Source organism: Rhea americana, unplaced genomic scaffold, assembly GCF_003343005.1.
Source record: "Rhea americana isolate MKP2758 unplaced genomic scaffold, rheAme1 scaffold_8, whole genome shotgun sequence".
Lineage (NCBI taxonomy): Eukaryota > Metazoa > Chordata > Aves > Rheiformes > Rheidae > Rhea > Rhea americana.
The window spans coordinates 10,660,630-10,679,864 of NW_028186978.1; the positions used below are offsets into that span (position 1 = coordinate 10,660,630).

The following is a 19,235-nucleotide window of genomic DNA, read 5'->3' on the forward strand; positions in this document are numbered from 1 at the left end:
TAAAGAATGATCTCAGTTCGTACTAGTTCCATTCTGTTAAGAATGGTTTCTGGATTTTTGCCACAGACTGTCTCTAGATGGTCATTTTCTGAGGCCCCTGTTTTAGTGTGTTTTGAATCAAACTGGAAAATCTAAAAATACAGCACACAATAATATGCAGTGTCTAGACTTCTTTTAATATTTTACCAAGAAGACATTTTGATTAATAACAAAATTAATTGGATCCTGGAGAAAGTATATTATTTCGAAGAATTAATAATTACAAAAACTATTGTACTTCCTTCCATCTCTGACTCTAGAGGTACATTATAAAACAAATAGCTATTGAATTTTTTTTTTCATTTTAATTATAAACAATCTGCAGTGCAAAAGGTCGGGAATACTATTCAAGTCAAAGACAATAGCCTGAAATTATGCAAGTGTGGCAGAAGGAAAGATTAAAAAAACACRGGGTTTTTAACAGTGTTCATGCACTGAATTTTCTTCTTATTGCTTAAAGGGTTTATATCACATAGTACAAAGTGCTTAATTTCCGTTAACTTCAGTGGCAGCCAAAAGCATGTAGTACCTCAAAGAGCCAGGCCCCACTTTCTCATCTGTAGTGCGTGGCAAACACTACTAGAGTTGARGTATAAGAACAAGTTTGCATACAAAGTTTGCAAAATTTCAAATTTTGTATTTATTGTACAAATCAGTGGTTGAACTGTTTAAGTTATTTAAGCCCTGCCAAAGCCAGGGGAAGTGTTCTGAGTCAGGCTTATCGTTTCAAAAATGATTTGGAGACACAGCTTGGAGGCACCTTCGAAGGACCCGGTTTCAGCAGGTTTTGAGTGTGTCTGCTCTTTAGCGTTGATGCTTTGCTAAGTAACTCTGGCTGAGTACTCAGAATCATTAGTTGCCTTTGAAAATTGAAGGCAACTAAATAAGGAAATCTGTTTTACTTTCATTTTGTAGACTCTGGGGTGGAGTCCCCTTTTTGGGGATTCACTAAAACATATAGGTGTGGACGGACCCAAATCCCTCTCTGTGCTCYCTGCAAAGTGGATTCCAGAAGCTTAACCTGGGAATTCATATGGTTACCTCATCCTCTCAGGATCTGAAGCTGGAAAGAAGAGGAAAGACAGAATGCATAGCAACTGGCYGTATAGAAGGCCAGGGAGGAGGTCTTTTGGCCCTGAGTTTTGCATATCAGGTGGCAGAGAAAAAGCTGCCTGGCTGAGCCCAAGCAGCACAGCTCTGGAAAGAAAGGGCAGATGGGAGCAGGGAACACCRGACACAGGCTGTAATGAAAGGATTCCAGATTTCAACAGCTTGTTCAACCAGTTTGGACCAAACTTTCTCCAGCTCAACGCTGGCTCATTCCTTTGGGCACAGCACTAGCTCACACTGCTATCTGGCTTCTAGTTTGGCAACTGCCTCACATCTAGCTGACTTGGAGAAAGATTAGAGGACTACAGATCTGTCTGCATCCATTTGTATAAAGTACCCGGTATCTATTATGTGCACAATGAGTCCCATCTCTAGTTGAGTCTTACAAAAAATGACTCATAAAATGTCTTAAAATCCTGCCTATTTATAAACGATAGTGACCTTAAAAAGCAACATAGGTAGTAGAACCACACAGTTATCTGAATCTTTAGTTCATTATAAGTAGTAGGTTTATCTCCAAATCCAACATTTTGTATCTGGTGATATAAATCACACATTCTAGTAGTATGCGCTGTGATACAACCCTTCTGGAATTTTATAAGCACAGGACGTACAATGTGGTTTAACCGCGTGTCTAGGAAAGAAAATAAACAGGCAGTTGCCCACAGAGCATATCTTACATCTAAGCATCTGTGTATATGCCAACAAAAGTTATCACTTTAAGTGCTAACTGGACAACTAGATGTCAGAAGCGCCTCTACTGTTTGAAATGGAAGCTATTATTCAGCATAGCTCAGACGATTTACAACATTGTCCTTAATATGGTAGTAAGAGTGGAATAGTTAGCAGTCTTAAACAGGAGTGTTGTTAAATAGTTTTCACTTTTCTGCCATAATTTGAAAAAAGACAGTAGCACAAAGAAAAACCTTAATTCCTATCTTAACGCCTGTTAAGGCATAATAATCATTTGGTAGTTACCAAAAGCTACAGTCAGGTTTGTGGCTCACTCTGCTATACCTTGCACACAAGTACAATCCCTACATAGAGAGTTTTTATAATCTAAAGGCAAGATGCAAGAAGTGAGTATAATAAACAATAGGAAGGAAGAGGGGGAGGGAAGATGAGGTTAACAGTAATAACATCATGTGGTTATGTAGGTTAACAATGCGAACAGCTTGATGACTGACTTCTGTAACCTTTTGTTTTTAAATAYTTTTTAAAGACACTGCATTATATTACATTTTGTTCTTCACCTACCCCCTCAAAAGTATCTTCAGTTATCTTCCATTAGGTAAAGTTTTCTCTGTTTGCATATAAACTACCCTGCATTCCTGGCATCTGAAAAAAAACAGCTCTCCATCCCTGAACCTCTCTCCTGCTTCTCTCCACTCAAGAACACAGGGGATGCCTGTCCAACATTTTTTTGTGGCACCTGACTGCTCTCCTAGCCCATTTCACCACACACAGCTGTCTTACAGTGGTAGTCTGCAATGGTAGCTGCTGCCCTCTGCCTCCTCTTCCTCAGGGTGCCCCTACAGATACCAGGTATAAGAAGTCTACAGTGAATCCATGAATCAGAGAGTAAATGCAGATGCCCTCCAGGCTAGGAGGGCCCACTACCCTACAACGCTCCCAGGTATCTATCTCCAGCTCCCACACCTGGGTAGATGTTCACAACCATAAACGTTGGCAGAGGTGAAATTTGTAAGGCCCCACCTTCATGCTGCCGGGAGCATGGCTCCCGCGTTGTTCTGACCTCATGCCATGCTTAACATGTATACCCACCAAACCAGTTCTAAGATTAAACCACAATGCACAGGATTGCAAAGTGATTACTGAAAAGGACTGCAGCAGGATACTCTATGTAAAAATCTCCTCCACTCTTCCAAAACAGACTAGAGAACATACAGTTTCTTTTCAATCAGTCTTCTCCATATAGGATTGACTTTCGCATAGCAGTAGAGTACAACAAAGGTTAATTCATCTGATCTCACTGAAATCAAGAGGAAATGAAAGATTGAACTGGTCAGTTAAACTATGAATTGTTGCAAATAATTAACAAAGCAAAAGGAAGAATTAAGGATTATAATACAGCTGCAGATGTTTTATAGCTTTTGTTCATATCTAAAAACGAATTGAATTTGCAATCGTTACCATTCTGAACCAATATGAAAACAGATGTCTTTGTGCAGAAAAAGTATTTAACCAGAGGCACTGTCTCAGCTCTAATGCTTTCATGGTGTATGTTAGTACACCACCTATACTGACAGCAATTCTTACACCCAAGCCTGTAAGTCAATGACTGAGTCAGTGTGGATTGTTTCAAATAGTCTGCTCTCCTGTTCACAAGACTCTTTGAAGAAATGCATGCGGACAGACTTCACCTTATTGGCTCTGCAAGTAAAATACGTTTTTGGAGAAAGTCCCCAAATAATGAAAACTCATTTGATTTTACAAACATAAAAGAAACCCACACTCTTGATCATACATGTTTTTCTCCTGTATTTGATGCTTAAGGGAATTTCAGACTAACCGTAAAACAGTGCAAAAAAAGACCTCAGCAGTCTGCTCTAAAAGAAAACCACAAACTGCACATAACCCCTTGATAAAACTACCACTAAAAAAACTTTTTGACATTATAATCCAGCCCATTTTACTATGTACTAGGAAAGTCTAAGTCTCAGTCATGACCACATTACATAGAATAGGAGGAAACATTGACTGAAACCCTTAACCTGTAATTCTACATATAAATATACACACAGGAAATTTTCTAGTCATGGCTTCAGAATAGAGTTGGGAAATTAATTTTTTCGCAAAGAGAGTAAACCCAGGTGCCACTTAAACAGTATTTTGAGGATTTAATGATATTTAAACCTTGTGCTAGTCCTGTGAAGGAGTTAAACTAATTTTGTGTGTTTAGTGGCTTACAGAAACTGCCCATATCCTCAAGCAATGATAATAATGCTTGGTTTTGATCTGTTTATTTCAAAAAAAWATATATATATATAGAAAGTTTTACATTCCATGAAGCTGTAGATTTTTTAGGGTACTCTAAATATATAGTCAATATTTAATCTTAAAAAATAATTATCTTTTAATATTGACAGCTTGGTGTCTATTATTTGGATTATTTATTTTGTCACGTCCTGTTGCACAAATTTTAACTGTTGTGGGTTTACTCTCACTTTCATATCATTCTCCCTCAGAACATCATTTTGAACTCTAGCTGTTCTGTAGCTCATTTGCCTTAATCCTCATCCTGAAAAAAATGGTTATTTCTGGTAGTAATTAATGAAAAGAAATTCCATACAAATTGCCTGGGAAAATTTCATTGCTCAGATCCAGAACACTTGACACTTGTGAATAAAATAACCTTTTGAATTTTCTTTCCTTTCAAGGAATCACAAGTGACTTTTTAATGCTAAAGTTCATTAGTGCTTGAGTATCATATTGATGAGCTTTGTATAAATGAAAGAGTGACCAGATAAGTCATAACTAAGATAATGAGCTTATAGTTGTTGTGGAGGTTGCCAAAGACATGTCCTTGATGCTAATTAATTAATTTACAGTATAATTTCATTTATTGTCATACTTACTTCAGAATTCACTAAGAATTATCTCTTCCTAAGTTTTAACTCTTGGTGTTTCGTTTCTTATGGTGTAGACAGCTGTATCTTTTTCTAGAATTGCAGTTAGCCATCCACTCCTGTTACTCATGGCTTCATTATCAGTTTGTTTTTCTGCTCATTACAGGCACTGACCTTGCCAAGAGCTAAGCACATGCATAATTTTACTCATGCGATTAGACTCATTAAAGCTAATGGGATTAATCAAGAAAGTAAAGCTACCTTTGTTTAAATGTTTGTCGTTTGGGGCAGTGCTACTAGAAACAAGATCTGGAAACTCTGGGAATTCAGACTAAACAATAATTTTCTTTAAAACTCACATAAAGAGAAATTAAAACAATTTTTGCCTGATRCTGCTGTGATAGGTGATGAACAATGGTTGCCATTTTTTTCAAGTGCGTTTCCAGGTACTTGGCTTTCGAGATCAGAGCTACAGATCCCCATAGAAAGGTTTTGTCTTCTGTATTTCCTTTATCTCATGTCTTTCAACTGTATAGTCCCCTTTCCTAGTTCCAAAGTGTGAAAGAAGTTTTTTATCTTTTTTTGTCAGATCTGGCATAATTCATCAGTTTATGAAAAGGTGGCTTCACGCTAAAGGTGGACAAGAATTTTCTAACAYTGTTTTTTCTTCAGAAAATGATGGGTTGTCAAAACTGAAACTGATTTCAGCAAACTTTACCCAGTCATTTCTCAAGTCTAGGGTGAAATTTCTGATGAAAGATAATGAGAAATACGTATCACAGCCAAGAGCCTAGTGGCAGAGGCTGACTGTAAGATGATAGCTATGTTATGATGCTGGGAATGAGGAGACTTCAGTCCCTCCAGTAATATTTCATTAATGTGGAGAGTTTGCAAGAGACAAACTCCCAACCATTTTCATTCACACAGAATGAAGGAGATTGCTCAAAATTAAACAAAATAAAGATGTCCATGGTCTCAGAGGAATGGCTGGACAGTTTTCGCATGGGATTATCTATTTAAGTTTTTATTTGGGGAGGGACCTTCAAGAAATAATGCTTTTATTTCAGTATAGACTGGGGGGAAAATCTCAAAAAGTTTTGTGGAGAAGGAAATCCGTTGCCATCTCAGTCACTTCTGCCCTRCCTTTGGACATTGCATAATTTTGTGTCTGAGTACCGCAAGCCTGCCTTCTGAAAGCCTCACAAAAGCGTCACGGCAGCCAGAAACACAATACTTAGAGTGCAGCTGTTTTCCAGCCTTCTTTCTTTGGTATCCGTCTCAGCTAGGAGAGGGGTAGCAGGGAGCTGTTACTCCATCTCTACTTCCTACTCTAAGGAAGTTAAGGAACTGGACCTTCATGACAATTTTATGGTCATTGGTACCACAGGCCAAACATACACTGGATACCTATAGATCCAATTTTGAACAAGCTATTATTTTGATTTGTCACTTTGATCTCTGATGAGATTCATCATATATGTGAATTATAAAAAGTTGGGCCTCTCAGTTATAAAAACAAACACCAACTGCTCTGCTGTCGTTCTGAAGCAATAAATCTCCCATAGCCTTGGAAAAAACATCAGCTGTGGATTTTCACCCATTTTATACCTTTCTTTCAAAACAAACACTCATTTTGTTCCCTGATGAAAACAAATAAATGACAATGAAAAGTTAATAAAGGTATGGTAGCTGCTATTTGTAGTTAATACTGACTCCTCTGCCCTGGCTTTTTCAGGGTAGAAGTTAAAAAGCAGAAAATCCACCACTACCAATTCCAATATTTGGGGAAAGGGGATATTTTCAAGTATTACTCATTGTACTCACTCATTTTTCTTCTAAGAAAGTAACTGAACTATGCCCCAAGGCACACAATTTTATTAACGTTGGAAAGAGCCATGCGGTGTTCATACAGTGTTTAATCTCGATGAAATCTCAGCACCCAAGGTTTTATGATTTATGGCTGAGGAGGATCACTCAAGTGACAGTTAGGGTTTTGCCAGCTTGTACTGTATATACAGCTGTTGCTGCATAGGGGAGGGAAATGTAGGGTCTGGCTGTCTGTTCCAGACAAAAAGAAATGGCACATGCTATTACTTCCAGATCATTGCAGCCCCTGCACCACCATCTGCTGGGGGTCAGAGCAGTTGTCCGGGTCGGCGTCAGTCATGCACAAACTCAATGCCGTCCACCGCGCAGCGCCCAGCAGTACATTTTTACAAGAACAATAACACAGACCTGCTCCCCGGACACGGGCATCACAGTGCTCCGCCACAGGCCCGACAAAGGGACGCAACGAAAGGGATATGCATTACAAAGGCGGGTCTTGCGGATCACAGCTTTGCGATTTCAGGCCATAATGCAAACTGAAGGGAAGAAAAACTGTCACCAATAAGCTCAGACCTAGCAGTCGTTGTGTTTGTATTTGACACGGCTTCTCAAAAAGGGGTGCCTGGGTCTCCAGGCTTCTCCTTTCCTATTCTCCTAAGTGCTATGTAAGAGACAGTTAAATAGGAAAAGCTTTGACAATAAATGTTAAACATTTTGATATATTATTCTGTAGCAGCAGCAAGATGGTCTCTGCCACATACCCCAACTTCCCTCTGTGTCTTCACTGGGCTCATGCCACGTGCTGGAGCATGGTGCAGAGACCCCTGAGCTAACATAAACTGAACCGTTCCTGGAAACAGAAGTAATACAATTGTGTCAGCATGATGTTGAAACGGAACTAACAGTTTTAGCATCTTTTCAACCCCAACAGCTAGTGAGTAATCCATTTCTACTGCTAAAAATATCTGATTCAGTAAGACCAGTGTGACACACCACACAAGATTGCTTGCAGGGTATTGCAAACGCTTCGCATAGTGCTTTCCTGAACCCATGACTGAACACATTTACACAGACATGAGATCTTTGGTTCCTACAACCAGAGGTGTGCCTCATTGCTGGGCATCAGTGCTAACACATGGTGCAGAGGCACAGAGGTCCAGAGCTTTTAGATCTGGACTAGCTTGCTGAAAGGCTAAGTAAGTCAAATGTTTCTGCACTGCATCAGAATAGAAGCATTTGGGGAGCTCTGTGCAAAGACATCTGCGTTGCTTGTGACAAGCTCAGCAGTATTCAGCTGAGTTTATTAGTTTGGTCTCAGCATCGGCACTGTCAGAAGAGGCACCAGTGCCAGCATGGGGTGAGGGGAATGGGCCACAGCCCTTGGAAGCTGCGAGGAGGGCAGGTGGGGCTGTACACAGAACATTTTTTAAGTGAGGCTTATTGCCAAATAATTACAAACCACTCTGTTGTAGCAAAAATACACTAAGGACTGCTGTACTCTCTGCCTTGCGTAGCTGCAGTATCTGTCATAGCACTACCACATACATAATCTTTGACATTTCATCTGATAATTAGTGGTTTTGGCTCAAGCAAACCAGGTCTTGTTAGATCACATCCTCAGCTGTTTTCATCTGTTTTACTAAGCTCCACTCTGGGTATTTTCACATAACCTCTCGAATCCACATAATATTTGACAGCGTTCTTGGATGCATCCTGGAAAATAATACGGAGCAGAAGACCTCCAGGTGGCCACACCTACAAACTCCACCTCCTTGGCTCTACTGGCACCAGTTCACCCCAGCTGCCAGAGCAGCAAAGCTGGTTCTGGAGCCTGCAGGGGAATGTGGGGCTCTATAACTGTGTTCCTGGGAAAACATAACGAGACTCGGTTACACATTTGTACTTGGAGGGCACTTAGCTTGCTTTGTTCAGTGCTGAGCTAAAGTACTCTCAGCAGTTTTTCAGCGTAGGACAAGGACTAGGAGAAGGATTTTTTTTGTTAAGTCAGTGTTGTGGAACTGAATTTGAAGCAAAAAATGTGCAGAAGAGCAGTCAATATATATTATAGATGTTGTATTATAACCATGCGAAGTGCAAATAACTTGATGTCTCTTTAATTTTGGAGAGGGGAAGGCAGGGGATGGGAAGCTAGCAGACTGGCTCTCTCAGGAGACTAGTAATAAGATGAAAGGATAAAGAGCTTTTAACCTCTAGATAATTGATCTAAATCTGGCCCAAATGTGTACAGACTGAAAGTCATTCCCATCTGATGCTGCTCAGCAGTCTGAGAGAGATGATTTGTTCTGTGTGTCTAGTTCCCAATAGACAGCAGTCAGGTCATCGAAAGCATCCCTGTTGGCACTTGTGTGCACCTTTGTTGGCAGCTTTATTCTAGCAGCCAGTGGCTAAATTAGCACAGAGAATAGACTGGGTTTCTCAACCTGCAAGTCACTCCTCTGGGCAGAATTAAGACATATTCTTTAAATAGCACTGGGAGAAAGTAGGACTAGTTTTGTGTGTTCTGCAGATAACTAAGGGATTTCACGGGAGGTATGTTGCAAGCCATATGTTTACTGACAAATTCAGAATACAAGAATAGATACATTCTGGCCTAATATATAACATTTCTTGTAAAAATAAAGTTGTTAACAAACAATTGAACAAACATGTTAGTATTTTCATTCTAATGCAAATTCCTGATTATCTATACTATTTTATGAGGAAGTTGGTGAAATACTCCCTCCCCCATGACTATTCTTAAAACCAATCATATTACAGCATACTTAAAAGACATTGTGCTGTGAATAAACCCTATTCTTAACTTCTATTTGGTAAATCTGTCATTGTATTTCAGAAGAGTTCAGTGTAATTTTTTAATTGTCTAGATGAAATAGATTTATACAATACCTGGCCCAATGGGAACCCAATTACTCACTACAGTAGGAGTCTAATGCAAAAAACATCCAGCATCCAGAAATTACACTGGAAACTTCTCATTTAGATACTTAAGTGGGAAATTAGCTGTTGGGAAAATCTGAGCCAAAATAACATTTTTTTTATATATTGACCCTTCACTTCATCAACAGCCTTTATCGCTGAGGATGTAGATTTGTTAAAATAAATATCAGTTCTGTGAGTTACCAGATCACCAGGCAGTACAAATTCCATCCAAATCATGCACAATGAAATGTCTGTTGAATTAACCAGAGCGTGCAATATAGTGTTTATACCAGCTTTATTTTTTATGCTGGCTAAATGACAGCTMTGGGAGAAAAGGTGATATTTGATTAAACCAGAAGTTCACAGGGCCAAAGTTTTGCCTTTTTGAACAAATTTAATCTAGTACAGTAAGCTGTACCAGGTGAGCATGTTGCATCAAGAGACTGTGACATTTTTGATCTGGGATTAACTACCCTAACTTTGGATTTATTGCCTGATGGAGTTTTGGCCTGATTTTTTCACGAGAACCACTTGTATGCTATTTCTTATTTAAAAAATAAGAACGCTATCTCTCATTTAAAAATCTACTAATCCATCTCCCAAGCCTTTTCTTTGAATTGCTTCCACCATAATGTCTGCAAGAAGCTTTTAATGCCTAATGGCTATATAAATTACAATTCGGAAACAAAGGATTCATAAAATATAATTGCATAGCTTTATAAAAGCAATATCTTAGGGATATACAGCTGGTTTAGTGAATATACTGACTGTAGAATATAGTTACAGAGGACTTCTGTTGCTTTCCTCCTCTATCCCTTCTAACTGATTGCTGTACCCACTTACAGTGCTGTAAGGCCACCCATATTTTCTGCCTTGAAAAAATCTTTGAAGTGATATTACTATAATACAAGAAGTTCAACAAACATATTGGAGATGTTTGCAACTTTAGGAGGGAGAAATATATAGTCAAAGATTTTAATATTTTAGTATCTACTTTTAAGTATTTTTTTCCCATTGTTTATATTTTTGCTTTCATAGTTGCAGAAATCTTTTGAGAAGATTGTTGAAAGGGTTGTCCTGCTTTAATCAACTTAGTAAACTTCTGTCCTTTATGTTGATTACTAAGGAAGCTGACATTGCTCCATTTTACTTGCATCTTTCAAGCCGTTGCACCGTTAATGGCTGAGTACAGCCCTACAGMGCTGCAGAATTTCGCTTACTCATCAACTGTGTCAATACTGCTGCAAAAGTAGCCTAAGAGAAAAATGTTGTTTTCATGATCCTACAGAAACTCTGGCTAAGCTGGGGTAGTGGGCTGGAAAGAGGCATGGCAGAGAGAGAAATAACAGGAAAGAAGTGAAGGAAAAGTGGTAGAAARGCAAAGGGAGAGACTGTTGCTTCAATAAATAGAGAGAGGGATGGCTGAGCAGAAAGCGTCAAATTGCTCCCAGTCTCTGTTCTGGCACTTGCGGATCTATTGAAAACAGGCCAGAAGGACATGCTGAATTTGTTGCTCCCGTGTGCCAGTCTTTTCTGCAGCAGTGAGAGAAACCAATCAGTGCTGCTTCAAAAGCAGCTGGAAGCTGAGAAAACCCTGGTCCCCTGCTGCCTGGCAAGCAGCAGTACAGGGTCCTCTCAGTTTCCAGCCACTACAGAGGCTCCATTGACAAACTGCGTGCGGCATTCGGAGGAGCATTCGGAGGAGCACAATGTGACGATGAAAGAACCTGAGAGACAAAACGCGGACGGGGGAGGAAAGCGGGTGGAGGGAGAATTAAATGGCAACGCGGGAGCAAGCCAAAGGCAGGCAGACAAAATCAAAAGAAAAATATGCTAATCACTGCAAAAGGGCTGATAAACGTAAATCGTTAATTGTCATATTCGGCACCTGCGAACTGCTTCATGGACGAGTGCAGTCGTGGTAGTGAGACTCAAGAAAACAAAGCAACCCTGCGCTAATAGTCAGTCTCACTGCCTCTCTGAGATACGGCCAAGTTTGTGTTAGCCCCCCATTTTTACAAAAGCAGTTATGAAGTACAGAGCAACCAGAAGATTTGCACCAGATCCCGCAACAGATTAGTGAGGACACTGTGAACACTTCACATCCTCATCCTCAGTTTCAGAGGGAAGCAAGAACAGTTGAAGTCTGGAGCCGGGAGGCCTGGATGTCTCACAGTCGTACAGAGCAACACGGAGAGAGAAAAACGAAACAAAGCCACAGAGCTGGCTCATTTTCTCCTTTCCTTTCTACTTCAGTCGGTCAGCAAAGGGAACAGACAGTCGCGTAAAAACCGGGGCATCACTGAGAGTTCAGATCAAAGCAGCAGGGCTAGATTTCTGATTCTGCTACCAGTGTCTGCCAGSATGTGTTGGGAGATATCTAAGAGGGGCCTCCGAGAGCTCAGTGCGTGTCTATGTTATGTTTTCACTCGGATGAGGCATGCGCTTTTGGAGCTGTCCCCTCAGCACGCAGGGCGGTCGCAGGCGCAAGAACTGAACTGCGGTGCAACGCAGCGAACCTGGAAGGAGCCCCCCAAGAGTGCTCCTGCTGCCTGCAGGCGCTCCAGCTGGTCCAAAGCAAAGCGCGCTGAAACGCACACAGGGTGAGCGCAAGGTCCTCAGCACCGACGGTTTCACTCTACGAATCCGCTCTTCTGGGGCCAAATAACTTGTTAAGGCAGAACACAGCAAAAAAGAAGTCATCACTGCCTGAGAAAACGCTAATGGCTACCAATTTTCTGGAGATTCTTGGTACTTTCAGAACGATTTGAGAAATACACCGTAGAAACTGAGATAGAATAATACAAATGTCATTGTTAATGTCAAGACAAATTCTAGTCAGGAAACAAGAAGGTAAATTCAGCATTGCCAATCAGAAGTGGATAAATTCAATTTACCTGCATTTACCTTTGAGCACCCTGTTGTCATCATCTTAAATGAGGAGTTGCTCTTTTTAACCAACACCAGGCTCCTGTCCTAATTACAGGAGTTTTGAAGGTCTTAATAAAGCATTCTTAAATAACTTTCAATTATCATTCAAATTTAAAATAAACCATTTCCTTTTGCTTTACTAAGCYGGCAGTTGTTTTCAGTCTGCGGAAATCAGTCTTGTAAAGTAGGTTACTGGTTAGTCAAAGAAATTGTTTCCGTTAAGTAAACTAAATTCAAGCACAACCCATGGCATCTACACAATCCCCACTTTTAACATCTGTGATCACTTAATTTTTCTCTGTAGGCGTGATGAAATGTTTCGATTGTGATTTTTTACTAAAGAACTACTGTATATGCTAATTTTGAAAGAATCCACAGATAGCTTTAGCAGTAGCAAGATTAAACCACCATCATGTCTTTCATGAAAAAACCTCCACTCTAGTAATTTTAAGAATGGGATGGCATTTACTTCATTATTTCGTCAGATCGGCTTATATATATATTAGATCAAAATTAGTACCATATTTTCAAAGTTACTACTTCAGGAGTTTTCTATCTGAACTATAATTAATTTAAAGTAAAGATGTCTTGCTTCATCTTTAAAATCTTAACTGTACTATTTATGTTGTAGGAGGAGGTGGTAGCAAGGGTTGTAGAAGAACTATCAGCATGACAAAAAAACCTATGGAGATACCTCTCAAAATGTATGTACTAAAGCTATTTGATACTTCAAGGGGGTGGTTTTCTCTTTTGGTTGAGTCTCATTGGCTGGCTATGGCTACGTTAATGAGTAATTCAGCATAACAGGAATAGATCACATGCTGAAGCAGTCAGTGCTGAGGATCAGCATGTTTGTTATATGCGGTTCAAGGATATGAACGTCAGATTACATTTAACTCGATCTCTTGGATTGACTGTTCTCATCATGCAAGTGGTTTAAAGCTGTCCAAAAGCTCACTTGTTGGTTAGGGCTCTTACATCGCTGTTGGAGGTTACAGTGCATTTCGTGTGCACTGGACAGCACTTCCCATTTGGTTTTCTTTGAAGGGAATCTAAGTTTTTGTGTACCAAAACTGAGCTCTGTGAACTAAACAAATGTGCAGCAAACAGGATGATAAAGGCATAGGTATTGTTTTGAAACTGCACCACTGCTCTGAATCAAAATTCCGATGTAGATGCAATCACATATATCTCTGTGGCTTTGGAAAGGTATTCCTTTTTTTTTCTGTTGTATGCAAACCCAGCAATTTTGCCTGATAATGCTCTTGTATTGGCTTGTATATTTTCAAGCCAGCAAACTCAGGTAAGTTCTTCCTGTATAAGGAGGCAAAGATATAAGCAAGCTGCACTGAATCATTATACAAGTACAGAAATCTGTACATATGTGCTTTATGCAACTCAGAAAAGTGGATTTCATCTTATCAAGCAGTAACAATTGTCATCCTCAGATAAGGAGTATGAAAAGCTCTTTTCCAAGCTGCATGATTAAATAACAGCAGTGTAGGATGAGGAAGTTTTACTTCTATCCTCCAAAAAAGAGAAAGTGGCAGGTTTGCCAAATAGAGAATAACTATCTGTGATTTAAGAAGGTACACACAGGATTTTGTGAAGGTGAAAGGGAGAAGAAAAAAAAATCTGGAATCGTGAAGGCTTCATTTAAAGCAATGTGTTTGCAAATACATTCACTTAAATATTGCGTATTAAGAAAAGTCAGTAACACACACTTCCCCTTTATCTTCTCAGCTGGGAAGCAGAACAATACTGATTGCTTCCCGCAGCTGACAAACAAACTTTCCCTGTTAGTGTGCTTCAGGCAGTCTTAATGAGAAAGGATACAGATCTAGAAACTTGAGATTTATAAGCAGTTGATATTTAAAACTTTATTTTCATGAAAAGTTTGATTTGCTGCTAAGATCAACCTTTCTGTTTCATATCCTAGCTTGTATCGTAAACTTCTGGTTTTATTATGTTTTAAGTAATGTGTTCAGCACATAAGCATATTTCAATGTCTGAACAAAAGAGAACATTGCCCTTCCAACCTGCTTATTTTGATATTTAATCTTGAAAAGCAAACTGATACATTCTAAAGCTCCATGAAAAGTAAAGTGTCTTCTCTTTTTAAATTTGTCAAGACAAAAGTTAACCAAAAGCATCAATCAAAACCTGAAATGAACTAGATCTAAAGTCTAGAAGAAGCAGTTAACTTTCATTTGTTCTTATTCTCTCTACCAAAGGCAACTTGAAGTAATATTAGAAATGCAGATACAATATACTAAATCAATGTATTGATCATGAGATCAGAAGTCAGGAACTTCCAAATGCTAATTCTGACTTTGTCAATGATTTTCAGCCTTCGACAAGTCATGTTACTATTCTAAGTTTCCCATTTGGGAAATTAGGGAATATTAATGCTTCATTTCTTCATGCTCTTCATAGAGCAGAAATAACACTTAAACACTTAATAATTTACCTTTATGTTTTCTGGTTTATTTATTTGAACAAATTATTGCTTTGCTCTTAAAACCTTTGTCTAAATTTTGTTTATTTACTGGATAACTTTTTGCCTTAAATACCTCAATTTTGATTAGTCACATTCATTTGAGTAATTCAGTTCCCCGATTAGATTGCCATAAGTCAGGCAAGTCTCTAGTGCAGCTGCTTAAACAAGTACAAAATCTAGTTTCAGTTAATTCTTGTATATACAACTTTTGCACTTGCTTTCCACAAACGATTATGCACATTTTGAGTGAATGCAGGTTTCCAGAAAGCTGGTAGAAAGCAATGTAAAATCAATAGTGATAATGCATTTATTTGTTAAGAAAGAGAATTCCCTAAGTAGTGTACTGTATTGGCTCAGCATTAACAGTCTTGAATTCCTTCCACTAAGCTATGATCCATTAAGGTACTTAGTCATTTAAAATAGCTATTAGGTCCTGAAGTTCCAAGTATGGTTTGTTAGACCTTCAGCTCAGCTTCCATTTAAGCTTAAGAGAGGGCGCCCACATTTATGCTGCCGAATATACCCACAGGCTGCCTTCCAGGTTGCTTTGCCAGCTGCACAAAGAAATGCAAGCCCCTACCACCATACGCACTGCAGGCAATTAAGGAAAACTCACTCAGCTATTGTGGAGGTGCCTAAACTCGCYAAGAACGTCCTTTTCTGACCTGGAAGGAGCCTTCTGGCATCTGCAGTTTTGCATCTGTACGTGTTCAGATCTGCTGCTGCCAATTTGCAGCTTACTTCTGTCTTGGCCTCACTGATATGCTGAACTTCAGTGCAGTGTCACCTCAGATCTCAGGAGGGCTCAGCACGGTGTGAGTGACAGGAGCAGAAATGGGTCTTCTTTTTAGAAGGCATAAGTAGGATTTGGTGCCATTCACTTCTGTGCAATATCCAGTTTGGTCCAGATTCCTGCCAATCACATTCTGAGGATAGTGTTGCAAACTTTAATTTTCCTGTCCCTAGGTTAGAGGCTGAATTTGCTCAGAGAGCTGGGAGATGTTACTTGCTAAGGAGCTAAGATGCTGTCAGTCAGCTGTGGCTTCAAACTCCTGGCAGGCCGTTTACAYTAATCAAAACTTGTTTCTAAAACATCTTTGGCACTTACAAAGTGACGTCCCCAGGTTAACAAACTTGCACTGACACCTATGTGCATCTCCTTTCGGAAACTGAGAGGACGTAGACCTACGTCTTCCACCTCCTGGGCTTTCTCTGCCTCACTACACTTTATGCCTCTATTTCCAGTTCTAAAAAAACAACAAAAAAAAAGTCAACTTGTTTCCCATTCAGAGATCTTTTTTGTAAAATTTGTCACCTCATTTTTGCAAAACTAGAACTTTCCTCTTAGTCACACACTGCAAATAGCCTCCAATTTAGTTTTTATTTGGGATGGCAGGTAGTCCATAGGGCATTCAGATATAAGAATTCAATTCAGTCTGACAAAAAAAYAGGAGCAAATCTAGATTTGAACATCTCATGCTCCAGCACAAAAATGTAAAGTATCTTCCCTGCTGCCTCTGGATTATAATAATGTAGTTAGAGTTGCAGGAGTTATAATAGCTGCATGTCTCAAACAGATTTCAGTCTTTTTAAACTTGATCTCAGAAGACAGCTTACAAACTCCTGAGCAATTGTTAATGGGTGATCTGACAAGCCATTGAGATTGATACTTCTTATCCACAACCATTATGTGTCCTATTATGAGTGAGTACACAGAGACAGACCGGGCTGACTTTTACTTTAGCATAGCCCATATAGATTAATTAAAAAACAGGTCCAGTATAGTTGTTGCCAAAAGAAAATGTCCAAAGCATGAAAAAAAAAAAAAAAAAAAAAAAAAAAAAAAAGGAATTACATCATTTCCTTGTATCTTCCCTAAGGACAAGGGATTGGAGAGTATGAGTCAGTCTGAAGAAATGAAATAAAAACAGCCCAGATTTTAGTGACTGTTCTTACCTTACAGGGCAGAGCAGGCTATTGAGAATGAACATCAGTAGTCTTATAGTACAGCAGGTTTTAAAATAGAGTGAAGGTGTGCCTGTGGATAGACTGGTTTTACAATTTGCTACAAAGATGTAGTGAACAGGAAAACTGAGCTTGAATATGGGGCAGCCTGGCCTTGGGGACGTAACATTTCTGTAGGAATCTGGTGCCTACTGCAATTACAGAGTAGGTGTACTGTGGGAAATATTTTCAAAACTTCTTAGAGAGAACAYATCTTCCATGTCCTCTTTGGTACTTGTAATGTCTCAAGCCTCTTCTTTATAGCGYTGCTTTTCAATCTACAATGCAGATGTGTTGGGAGGGTGAAGTGGTGCGTGACATATACTCTACACTCTTGGGATAGGGACAGTACATTTTGACCATGTCTTGTGACTCATGTATCACTTTGCCATTTACTTATCCTGCTCTCCTTCTGATGTAACAGAGTCAAATATGATGGCAAATGACATCTGATAATGCAGGACATTTTTCTTCTTAATAATTCAGTGAGTGAAAATTATCTGGATAACGGTGAACTTCCTACCATRTCAAAATGATATTTTTCACTTCTGGTCAAATGTTGTCCAAGGCAATGAAGGAKCAGGCCTTTGAGCCAGGGACTCATTTGACAGTATCATTTGCTATCAAGACAATTTATCAGGTCATTATTGCTAATAAAGTAGTTACAKGTGTGACTAGAGAATGTTGCTTGTTGTATTCTCAGAAAAAATACCTAGGTTTATCTGTGTCTAATAGCTTCATTAAGCCCTTTTCTTCACATGGAAACTTGTCTTTTAGAGTTAGAAGTCTATGTGTCTTCCTCCAGCTTTACGGGTTGGCATAGGAAAGTGGTAGTCGTGAGGTCAATTTTAACATCTACAGTACTTTCAGAAAAAAAAGTCACRTTTGTCTATTAAATATGATAATTTTTCAAAGCATTGGGTTTTTGAAATACATACCTTTACACAAGTAAACTATTTAATTTTCCATGTGAAAATGCTAAATTTCTATTTTATTCCYTTTAAGTTCCCAAGTTTATCGTGCTTACAGGCTGCCTGGGCAGTGCTTGCATATCACTGTGCTCTGATACACATTCTGCTGCTGGCACAGGTCTGGGAGCCTTTGCAGCACAAGAGTTAAGATATTAATCTTTCAGTGTTGCTTTGTGCAAGGTACTACTTTCAATCACAGAAAGAGCAAACCAAGAGATTACTGTGAAATGATAGACATAATTCAATGTCATTTACACTGGCTGAGAAAACAAGAAAGGCAGTACAAAGTATGTTTTTTAACACTCTCCATCACCAGTGTAGTCTTTTTCAATCAAACCTAGTAATTTCTAGTACCATACTGGAACTTCATAGATCGGAGTTTACAGGATGGAAGGCTTAATTAGCATCTTGCATCCTTAAGTTTCAATATCYTCTGGTTCCTGAAATATCATTTCAGAAGGAAAGGATTTGGGGTTRTTTTTTCCAGATTTTTCCCACTTTTTCTTTCTTTTCTCCTTTTTACCAACAATTTCTACAGTCTCTTTCCCTTTTTTATACAATAATGTCCTTCTCTACTCCACACAGATACTCTGGTAAGCACAGAAACGTTTAAAGGATTTCAGTCAGGTTAGGAGTTTATGTGGAACTGGTAGGGGATCTAAGATGGGAGGGAGCTACCTGGCAGTGTACGTGTGCTTTCTTTTAACAGTTTAGAACTAAAGACAGTTGAGCTTCATGTGATTGTATCATGATCTCAGTTTTCCTTTAACAATAAGTCCCTATGAAGAAGTATTTACACTCACACAGATACCTAAGTCTGCAGTCTGAATCAATAGCTGCAAGTAATGCTGATCAGCATCATGAAGTTAAYGCTTCAATAAGAAGTGTTCAATAGCCTCAAGGCCCGCTGACACCTTTATCAAACATCTCCATGTGCCAGGAGGAGAACTACCTGAAGATCCTGTCAAATCCACCAACACCTTGGCTTTGGGAGTAATTCCTAAGGCCTCTTTGTCATCATGAGCCTATGAGGGGCAAATAGGAATGAATCACAGGACGAGAGAGARAAGCCAGAGTCACGCAATTTTGATGTCACGCTGTGCCTTAGGCAGAGGCTTACAATAATCTGACCCTGTCCTCGGCACCTGTTTCCACGAATAGCAAATAGTTCCATTACCATCATGCTGTTTTACCCTCATATGAATGCAAATTTGCCCTGTGAGAGAACAAGTCATGCCTCTGATGGAATGGATTTCGCCATCCTAGGTGGTGTGTGTGCTTTACGYTCCTGGTCCTGCGTAAGCGTAAGAAAAACCTTCTGAT

At 39.3% G+C, this 19,235-nt stretch overlaps 1 protein-coding gene and 1 long non-coding RNA gene across 2 annotated transcripts in view; one reads left to right on the forward strand and one right to left on the reverse strand.

Moving 5' to 3' along the window:
• Positions 1 to 19,235, reverse strand: part of RBPJ (recombination signal binding protein for immunoglobulin kappa J region) — a 153,468-nt gene that overhangs the window by 63,605 nt on the left and 70,628 nt on the right. The window lies entirely within an intron of this gene.
• Positions 1 to 19,235, forward strand: part of LOC146585563 (uncharacterized) — a 42,216-nt gene that overhangs the window by 2,020 nt on the left and 20,961 nt on the right. Inside the window, exon 2 of the long non-coding RNA XR_014897972.1 lies at positions 13,069 to 13,141. This is a non-coding gene — a long non-coding RNA (uncharacterized LOC146585563). The remainder of the gene's footprint in view (positions 1 to 13,068; positions 13,142 to 19,235) is intronic.